We start from the raw sequence: 9,690 nt of genomic DNA on the forward strand, positions 1-9,690 counted from the left end.
CCAGCTACTCTCATTCTAGATATACAGCCAAGAGAGATGAAAACCTGCGTCCACACAAAAGTCTCTATGCACGTGTTCATGGCAGCATTATTCGTGATAGCAAAAGACTGGAAACAACCCAATTGTCCATCAGTTGATAAATGTAGGAAGACAATGTATGTTCATGCAATGGAATATTATTTGGCCATAAAAGGAATGAAATACTGACATATGCTATGACATGGATGCATCTTGAAAGCTCTAAGTGAAAGAAGCCAGTGACAAAAGGCCACATATTGTATGATTCCATTTCTATAAAAATATGCAGACTAGGAAAATCCATAGAGACAGAAAGTAGATGAGTGGTTGCCAGGGGCAGAGGAAGGGAGGAATGTGCTAAAAAGTGTTGATTTCTGTACTTTAAATGGGTGAATTGTGCAGTATATGAATTATATCTCAAAAAAAGCTGTTGAGGGACTTGCCGCATGGTCCAGTGGTTAAGACTCAGAGCTTCCAAAGCAGTGGGGCATGGGTTTGATCCCTGTTCAGGGAACTAAGATCCCACATGCTGCCTGGCTCAGCCAAATAATAAATCAATAAATAAGTTGTTTAAACAGAAATAAAAAGTCTAATAGATACAGCTGTGGCTAATTCAAAACAAGGCAGCAGAGTGTCAGGGCAGGTGCTATGAACCTTCCTGGAAGGTTCATAGGTTGAAATCCTAACCACTTCCCAGGTAGTACAGTGGTGAAGAACCTCCCTGTCAATGCAGGAGACATAAGAGACATGGGTTTAATCCCTGGGTCAGGAAGATACCCTGGAGGAGAGCATGGCAATCCATTCCAATATTCTTGCCTGGAGGATCCCATCAACAGAGGAGCTTGACAGGCTATAGTCCATAAGGTTGCAAAGAGTCAGACTCAAGCGACTTAGCACCAGGTGATGGTACTAGTAAGTGATCAGTCCATGAGGGTGGAGCCCCCATGAATGGAATTCGTGCTCTTACTAAAGAGGCTCCACAGAAGTCCCTTGCCCTCTTCCATATGGTTATGGTGAAAAGACCACCATCTAGGAAAAAGAGCCTCACTAGACACTGAATCTGCAGGTGCCATGATTTTGGCCTTCCCATCCTCTGGAAGTGTAATGAATCAGTGCTCAATGTTTATATGCCACCTCACCTGTTTTATGGTATGTTTTGATAGCAGCTCACATGCAGTAAGACAGCATCTTGGGAATTTCTTAGCCCCTCCCATAAAGGGTGAAAGGGTGACATTGGCCAGAAACAGGCTGCTGCAGTGGTAGAGACCTCTGAGATGTCCCTCTCAGGGAGTGGAATATGATAACAACCATGAGATTTGGGGATCCGACCATGCAACCCCCCATCTTCAACTGAATGGCCTCATGGGGCCAGCTGGGAATATCCCATGGCAGGTGCTATCCTGAGCAGCTGCGTGGTTGGCACTCTCCCTGCACTAGCCACGGGGGTTCGGGGGGTCTTTCCTAAAGGACGTGTCTATGGCAGTTGCTTCCCTTGAGATGCACAGTTTTATGAAGGGTATGCAGCTGGCAGTTCATTCACTCTTCATTCGAGGATCAAAGAAATTGCAAAATGTCAGGAGAGAAATGGTACCTAAACCCATGGAATAATGGGCCTTCCTAGAGATTGTGGCATGCGTGTGTCCATGCTAAGTTGCTTGTCATGTCCAACTCTTTGCAACTCTATGGATTGAAGCCCACCCGGTTCCTCTGTTCATGGGATTCTCCAGGCAAGAATACTGGAGTGGGTTGCCGTGCCCTCCTGCAGGGGAAATCTTCCCAACCCAGGGATCAAACCCGCATCTCCTACATCTAACCTGCGTTGGCAGTCACATTCTTTAACACTAGCACCATTGTGGCATGTGAGGCAAACAAGCGGCTCTTGGTATAATTTCTGGATACACTGGTTTAGTTGTGACCCCATAGCTCAACAGGGAGGAAGCCTGTGAAATAAACATTCCACCATCTCTCTCCTCCCACCCTCTACTTGCTGCCCATGCCTCCCATTGACTGCTCCCAACCAGGAGAGAGAGCCAGAGAGCCTGTGGATGAGTCCACACTGTCAGCCTCCTGAAGACAGAGAAGAGAAAGAAAGAGGATGCATCTAGCGGGCAGAGGAGGACCTCCAGGGCAATGATAAGCTGGCAATGAGGTCCTGAATCAGCCCACACTCAGCATCTGTCCAAGCATGACCCTGTGCCCAGAGCTCTAAGTGACAAGACATAGTTGGAAGATTAAGACCCACTCACCTGATGAGACAATTATGATGACAAGAGAGAATGTGTGTTCAACTGAGTAAAGTTCCAAAGGAACTCAGAGAAGTAAGAACCTTCCCCAATGGGAGTGGGGTGATGAGGGAAGAAGCCCTAGGTCAGAATTTTATTGCTTTCGGTCAAAGGCCAAGACTCATAGAACAAAGAATAAATACAATGTGATCTTTTTTAAAAAAGTTATGGAGATATGACTACACAGGTGGAATACAGAGAAACTGGGCTCCCTACCGTAGAGTAGGTTGATCTCTGGCCTAGAAAACTGTGGGCAGGTCAGGTGTGTCTGGATGATATTTCTTGGCTTTGAACAACTATCGTCTTGTGTTGCGGTATTCTTTACAGCAAGAATCAGTAGCCAGCATCTCACCATGAGAAAGGGGATGTTACCTCCGCCTCTTTTCCATTCTGTTCCATAGTTCAAAGATTCTTTCTCAAAGAACAGACTTAAGAAGATATCTTGCAATGGGAATTTGCTATATGACTCAGGGAACTCCAATGGGGGCTCTGTGACAATCTAGAAGGGTGGGGTGGGGAGGGAGATGGTAGGGAGGCTTGCGAGGGAGGGGACATGGGTGTACCTATGGCTGATGCTTGTTGATATATAACAGACAACCACAGAATACTGTGAAGCAATGATCCTTCAATTTAAAAAACAAAATAAACAATATAGAAAGAAAAAAAAGATAACTTGCACCTGCATAAGGAAACCCAGTGTGTGTCTTTCCAGCAAGACTCTTCTCTGCTCAGCTTCTCCAAGTTCTTCACTTCCTCGGGGAAGTAAGGAAAGGAACTGTTAATAATATCTGTTGCCTGAAATACCATGTTATCTGGATATTTCCAAAGTGGTGGAACTGGACACCATTGAAAAGTCATGGTTTTTTATTCATTCATCCCCTTCCATCCCAGTCCCCACCCTGGTGATACCTTCTTGGGTCACTGGACTTCTTGTCTTCCTATCTTCTCCACTGACTAAATTTGGTGTCTCTGTGTATTTATCTTTCCTGAGATATACCCAATGACACCAATCATTTAAAATCGGTTTCCCTGTATATTTATCTCTCCTGACATATAATCCAGTGAGAAGGTGAAGGTGAGACCATATTGAATGACAGGGAAGCAGTAAGTCACACATAACTGGATCTCCCCAATCCAGAATCTAAAATCTAACCTAGATAGAAGATGTCCAGATTATTTTAGCCTGGACTCCTATGGAAATAATGAAGACTTAACATGACGTGTTCTGCCTTTACTGGGATTCATCTGCATTGGATGATGCTGGCCTTATGTTATTTTATTTCCCTTTAATAAATAAAGGCCCGTGTGTTCGCTGTTTTAGGATTTAGTAGTAGGAAAGTTTGTCTCTGCTGCCAGATGGTTGTGCTTCCTTTTAGGAGCTAATGCAAAGATGGAACTTGCTGTGTTTCTTTTTATTCCATGGAAGCTGAGATGCTCAGAATTAAGTTATGTGCTTATTTGCATCAGTTTTACAATGATCTACTCCCCTTTGTTACGTGGCTCTTATTCTTTTATTGTTATTTTAAAAGTCTTTACTTCTTGATTTCACTTATGTTTCCTCAAGTCCTTTTCTGAAGAAGGTTGGGGACAGATGGATGGGTGGATGGATGATTAGTTGGTTACATGGTATATAGATAAATAGATGGATAGACAGATAAACCAGTTGGACAGAGTTGTGAATAGGGGAAAGGTAGGCCTCAGCACAGTTCCTCTACATCCTGATCTTCCTTTTATTCCATGGGCCTACTTTCTCTTTCAAGGATCCTATTTTTATCAAACTTTTCATGACAGGCTGTGTAGCACACTAAGAGTTTTGTTCTGGAGTCAGAGTCAGGTGCAAATTGCAAACAGCTACTGTATCTGTGTAAATATAAGACACCCTCAGTTTCCTCATCTGTAAAATGGGGATGATAGCAATTCCTACATCATATTATTGTTCTGAGGTTACAAACAGGTAATTGTTAATGACTGCTGCTGCTGCTAAGTCGCTTTAGTCGTGTCCGACTCTGTGCGACCCCATAGATGGCAGCCCACCAGGCTCCCCCATCCCTGGGATTCTCCAGGCAAGAATACTGACAGGTACATGTTAATTGTTGAATATGGTATATATTCCACATTATAAAATCTCAGTGAAACTTGGTTATTATTATTATTATTAAATTATGTGACCTCCTTTTCATCTTCTTTAATGCTTCCCTCACTGTGTACTCATTATCATATGTTTGGACTATTACAGTAGCCTTCTAACTTGGCTTAGAATTAAGAATCTTACTGCTGGGAAGGATTACTTAACCCTACACCCAATTTTATTAGTATAAATGAGAGAAACCCACACAGCATTGTAGAGTAATTATTCTCCAGTTAAAAATTAGTAAAAAATAAACTGCACAAGTCAGTCCATAAAAAATAAACTAGAAAGCCTTGACAAGAGAAATGTCGTGCCTATATGATATTGTCATTCAAAGTAGATTTCAGAAGATGGGGACACTTAGCCATGTCTAGGTATAACTGGTGAACCATCGGTTACCTTAAATCTTTAAGAGACCACCTGGGAAGAGGACTCAGCTGTGCCCAAAGCTGGGGTATTTCTACATACAGGTGGAGTGGCCGGTTGGTAGAGCCTCTCTGAGGAGCCTCTGGTATCAGCACTCATCTACTGGGGAGATGGGGGATCCAGGGACGAGGAGCTCGGGTCAGGAGCAAAGTCGTAGGCAGAGAATGAAAGTTTGAAAAAGAGAATGAGCTTCAGTCCAGCCTCCTGGATGCTGGTCTGGATTCCGAGAAGAGCAACAGTCACCACAAGTGCAAACTGAAGGAGCTGGCCAGCACATCCGCGGCACGCTGGGATTCAGGTAACTTGTGGCTGTGAGAGTCCTTCGTGCCAAGAGGAAACTGGTCATCTCTTCCCATCCTCCTGCTGCCCACAGCCTGGCGTCCACCTCTCGAGGGCTCAGGCTGGTTCTCAAGGGGTGGAGCTTCAGGAGAGGCTGTGGCAGTGGGGGAGAGGGGGTAGGGGACCTAGTGGGAGGGGGCACGTGCCTATGAGAGCCTTTGAACCCCTCCAAGTAATGAGCCCCTGAGTGATCCTGGCTAGTTAAGCCAGTGAAAGTTGCATGTCCATGACAATGTAGCATGTCCATGATAACGGGATGGTCATTTGTCTTTGCAGGTGCTGGAGGGCAGAGAAATCTGGGGAGAGTCACAGAAGAGCAGAATGGGGGCGTGTCTGTCTAAGGGAAGGGCTCCTGTTCCCATCCACACTCCAGTGTCGCCCCAGCCATCACTCCTTGGACCTCAGCCCAGCGGTCTTCCTGGAGCATAGGCTGGGTGTGCCGCTCCTTCTCAGAAACCTTTGATTCACCCCCTGCTCTTTAGAATGCTCTTCACACTCCTTTGCATGACATTCAAAATCCCCCTTGTTGTGTCCCAAACCTCAGAATCTCCTGGAACCTCTATGTCAAGTCCACATTTTGGAGCCTACTCCAAGCAGAATGTCTGAGGGTGTTCAGGGTCCCCACAGTTCCAAGGCCTCATGTCCATCCATACCTGGTGTAGGATCCAGGCAGGGAGGTTCCTGAAATGCCAGGACCCAGTCAGGTCAGGACCTCAACCTCTTATGCATATGGGGCTGGCGGGGGGTGGGGGTGGGCTTATGGTCTTCCATCAAATCTGTGCTCACCACAGGGCCTTTGCACATGATGGTCTGAGGTGCGCACCCCTCTGGCACCAACTCTATACCAGCTTTCTCTCACTCTGTTCAGAATCACTTCCCCTTATCATCCGATCAGACATTTAAATGCCTATGTTGCCCACTAGCTCCCTGAGGGCTGAGACTAGCTCAGGCTTTCTTTGTGTCCTTCACTGGATCTGGTGCATTGCTTCACAGATTTAGTAAATGTTCCCAAAACTGCCTGTTGAAATAATGAGTTGCAAAATCTAATTTTCGTCATTTATTTTTAAGCAGGAATGTTCGTCAAGCTATTGCCTCCCACGAGATGATTTAAACCTTTTCTCCAATTACTTTTCTCCAATTATGCAACTGAATGTTCTAAGGAGGTTTCCCACATATGCAGGCGCCGAGGAGTTTTAGGAGCCTTGGAGGGTATTCCTAGAGCCACGAGAACCACATCATGGAGCGTGGAGAGCCTGTGTGTAAGCCACATTCCTTTCCTAATGCTTCCCTCGAAAAAGAAAAGAGCAAAGTACAATCTACCAAACCAGGCTTTTTGGTGGATGGTTTAAACCCAGTTCAGCCACTCTGCTTTTCTAAGCATCTCTCTTTTCCTTGCCCCTGATTATGGCTTCCAAACCAACAGCCAAAAATATAGGATGTGGGAAAGCTTGAGTAAGAGAGCAAAACCAAAATGTCTCAGTCTTTGAAGGGGAAAGGCTGTTTGTTGTTGTCCTGTTGCTCCTGTCATCTTCTCTCGCTCTGTTAAATTTCAACACTTACCAGGTATTAGCTAAATTGATTCAACAGGTTTTTATTGAGCCCTATGCTGTGCGAGGTATAGTGCCTCTACTGATTTTATGCTGCGAATTTTAATTTCCACTTTGGCGTTATTTACTTCTTTCACTAAAACATTTGTGTTTATTGGGGGAAAAAAATTCTGCAAGACTAGTGAGGAGTCACCTTACTTAAATGAGATTTTATTCTGCGATGGATTCTCCAGGAGCTCACCAGCAACCGTTTTTTCTTTTCAAAAAGTCTTCAAAGGCCCAGAGACTACAACTCCCAGACTTCCTTGCAGTTAGACAGGGCCATGTGACCATATTCTGTCTAATGGGACGCATACACCCCTGTTTGACACCCTCTGTTTTCCATTTCCCATCTACATCCCTCTTGGTGGCAACATATCCTATATGGTAACGATACAAGATGGAGCAGAGCTCCTCAATCTGAAATAGATTTGAGGACTGCAGTGAAATACACTTTTACTTCCTTTCAATTCAGTAAAGTTCAGTTCAGTTCAGTCGCTCAGTCATGTCCGACTCTTTGCAACCCCATGAATCACAGCATGCCAGGCCTCCCTGTGCATCACCAACTCCCGGAGTTTACTCAAACTCATGTCCATCGAGTCGGTGATGCCATCCAGCCATCTCATCCTCTGTCGTCCCCTTCTCCTCCTGCCCCCAATCCCTCCCAGCATCAGGGTCTTTTCTAATGAGTCAACTCTTCACATGAGGTGGCCAAAGTATTGGAGTTTCAGCTTCAGCATCAGTCCGTCCAATGAACACCCAGGACTGATCTCCATTAGGATGGACTGGTTGGATCTCCTTGCAGTCCAAGGGACTCTCAAGAGTGTTCTCCAACTTCCTTTATGCCCCTGAAACTCAAGGGTCTATTTTTAAGCACAACCTTTTGACTAATATGTATCATTTCTTCAATTTCCTGTTTTTTTTCGGTCTGTTTGGTCGTTGTCTATTGGTTTATAACCCTAAAGGGACTGTGTCCTTTTTTCTGTGTTTCATGAATCTGGCTCAGTGAATCATCCTGAGAGGAAATACTCAATTCTGGGTCGGGAAGATCCCCTGAAGAAAGAAATGGCAACCCACTCCAGTATCCTTGCTTGGAAAATTCCATGGGCGAGGAGCCTGGTGGGCTATAATCCATGGTGTTGCAAAGAGTCAGACACAACTGAGCAACTTCACATGAATGTATGTATCTAGATACCAATCCTCTTGGCCAACTTTTTGTTGGCTTTCTGTCATCTGACCCCAGGTAGTTTCCTTGCTAGTCTACTGGCTCCAAACCTCACAAGACACTTTTGAATGGCTTTATTTCTCATATCTTTCCCTAGGAAGTGTATCAAGACCTTAAGTCAGCTTCTCAAGTCTGGCTTATTTGAAAACATGCTAATGAAATGAAAAGAAACCCTACAGACACACTAGCCCAGCCTCCTGCTGGAGCGGTCATTGTAATAAAACTCCTTGAGAGAGTTGTGCAAAAAAAAAAAAAGAGTTGTGCCGTGTCCCCTTGCTCACCTCCTGTCTTCTCCCTAGCCTGCTGCAGGGTGACCTTTGTGCCCACCACTCCATGGCTCCCTACTGTCGTCTTAGTCATCAGTGTGGAAGATGAGCCCCCTTCCGTAGCCCCCCGCTCTTCACTGTCTCCCCATCACACTGACCTTCTTATGCTCTTATCCTGTGCACATGCTTCCCTCCCAGCAACTGGAAAGTCTCCCCAGAGAAGCTCCCTTCATCCCACAAAGTGTGAACAATAAGTCTCTTATTATTGATTTTATTTTATTTGTTTGGATGTGCTGGGTCTTAGTTGCAGCAGGCAAGCTCTTTAGTTGTGCCATGCAGGGTCTAGTTCCCTGACCAGGGATCGGACCCAGGCCTCTGCATTGGGAGCACGGAGCTCTCAATACCCGCTAAACCAACAGGGAAGTCCCCAGTATGTCTCTTAGATGTCCCTATCTGTCCATCCGTCCATGCTAGTGTTCAGCCATGTCCGACTCTCTGCGACCCTTTGGACTGTAGCCCACCAGGCTTCTCTGTCCATGGGATTTTCCAGACAAGGATACTGAAGTGGGTTGCCATTTCCTCCTCCAGGGGATATTCCCAACTCAGGGATCAAACCTGTGTCTCTTGCATTGCAGGCGGATTCTTTACCCGATGTGCCATGGAACCCCGTATTACTCCATCCTATTCCCATCACAGAGTATTATAAGTCCCTGCACACGTATATCTCCCAACTGGACTGTGCATTTATGGTGGACTCTGCGTTGTATCATCCAGACCTGCTTTCCATGAAAGATGTGTTACTTCTGCTGCTGGGATCATGGTCAGCAGACAGCCTGCAGCTGTCACCCTCTTTAGGGAGTATCTCTGTTACAGAAAGCAGTCTTGTCCAAGGTCATGTCCATTCCCATGGCAGCCTATATTCAAACTGACTCAGGGATCTAAGGGCCTGGCCAACTAAGCCAAACTCAGGACAACTCTGATGGGCTATTCTAAATTCCTTGAAGTTGGCTGAGCCCATCATTGGGCCTGCCAAGCAGCTAACAAGTATCTGACAGTCCTTCATGTTACTAAAGATGCCATTTACTCAAATGTAAAAGGTCATTCTCTCTGGAAGTAAGATATAAAGGCAGAAATGAAGGAACTAGTTGTGTTGCAATAACCATCACGTGATTCTTGAATTTGATAAAATTAAGTTTATGTTAAACAATGCTCTTGTGATATAGTGCGCTTCTCCAGTGGCCCAGCAGAGACTCAGCTTCAATCCCTGGGTCAGGGGAAGGAAATGGCAACCCACTCCAGTATTCTTGCCTGGGAAATCCTATGGCCAGATGAACTTGCTGGGCTACAGTACATGGGTTCACAAAGAGTCAGACATGACAGAGTAACTAAACAAAAACAACTTTTGAGATAACACAGATCT

The sequence above is a fragment of the Dama dama genome, chromosome 25 (assembly GCF_033118175.1).
Source record: "Dama dama isolate Ldn47 chromosome 25, ASM3311817v1, whole genome shotgun sequence".
In the NCBI taxonomy this organism is placed as follows: domain Eukaryota; kingdom Metazoa; phylum Chordata; class Mammalia; order Artiodactyla; family Cervidae; genus Dama; species Dama dama.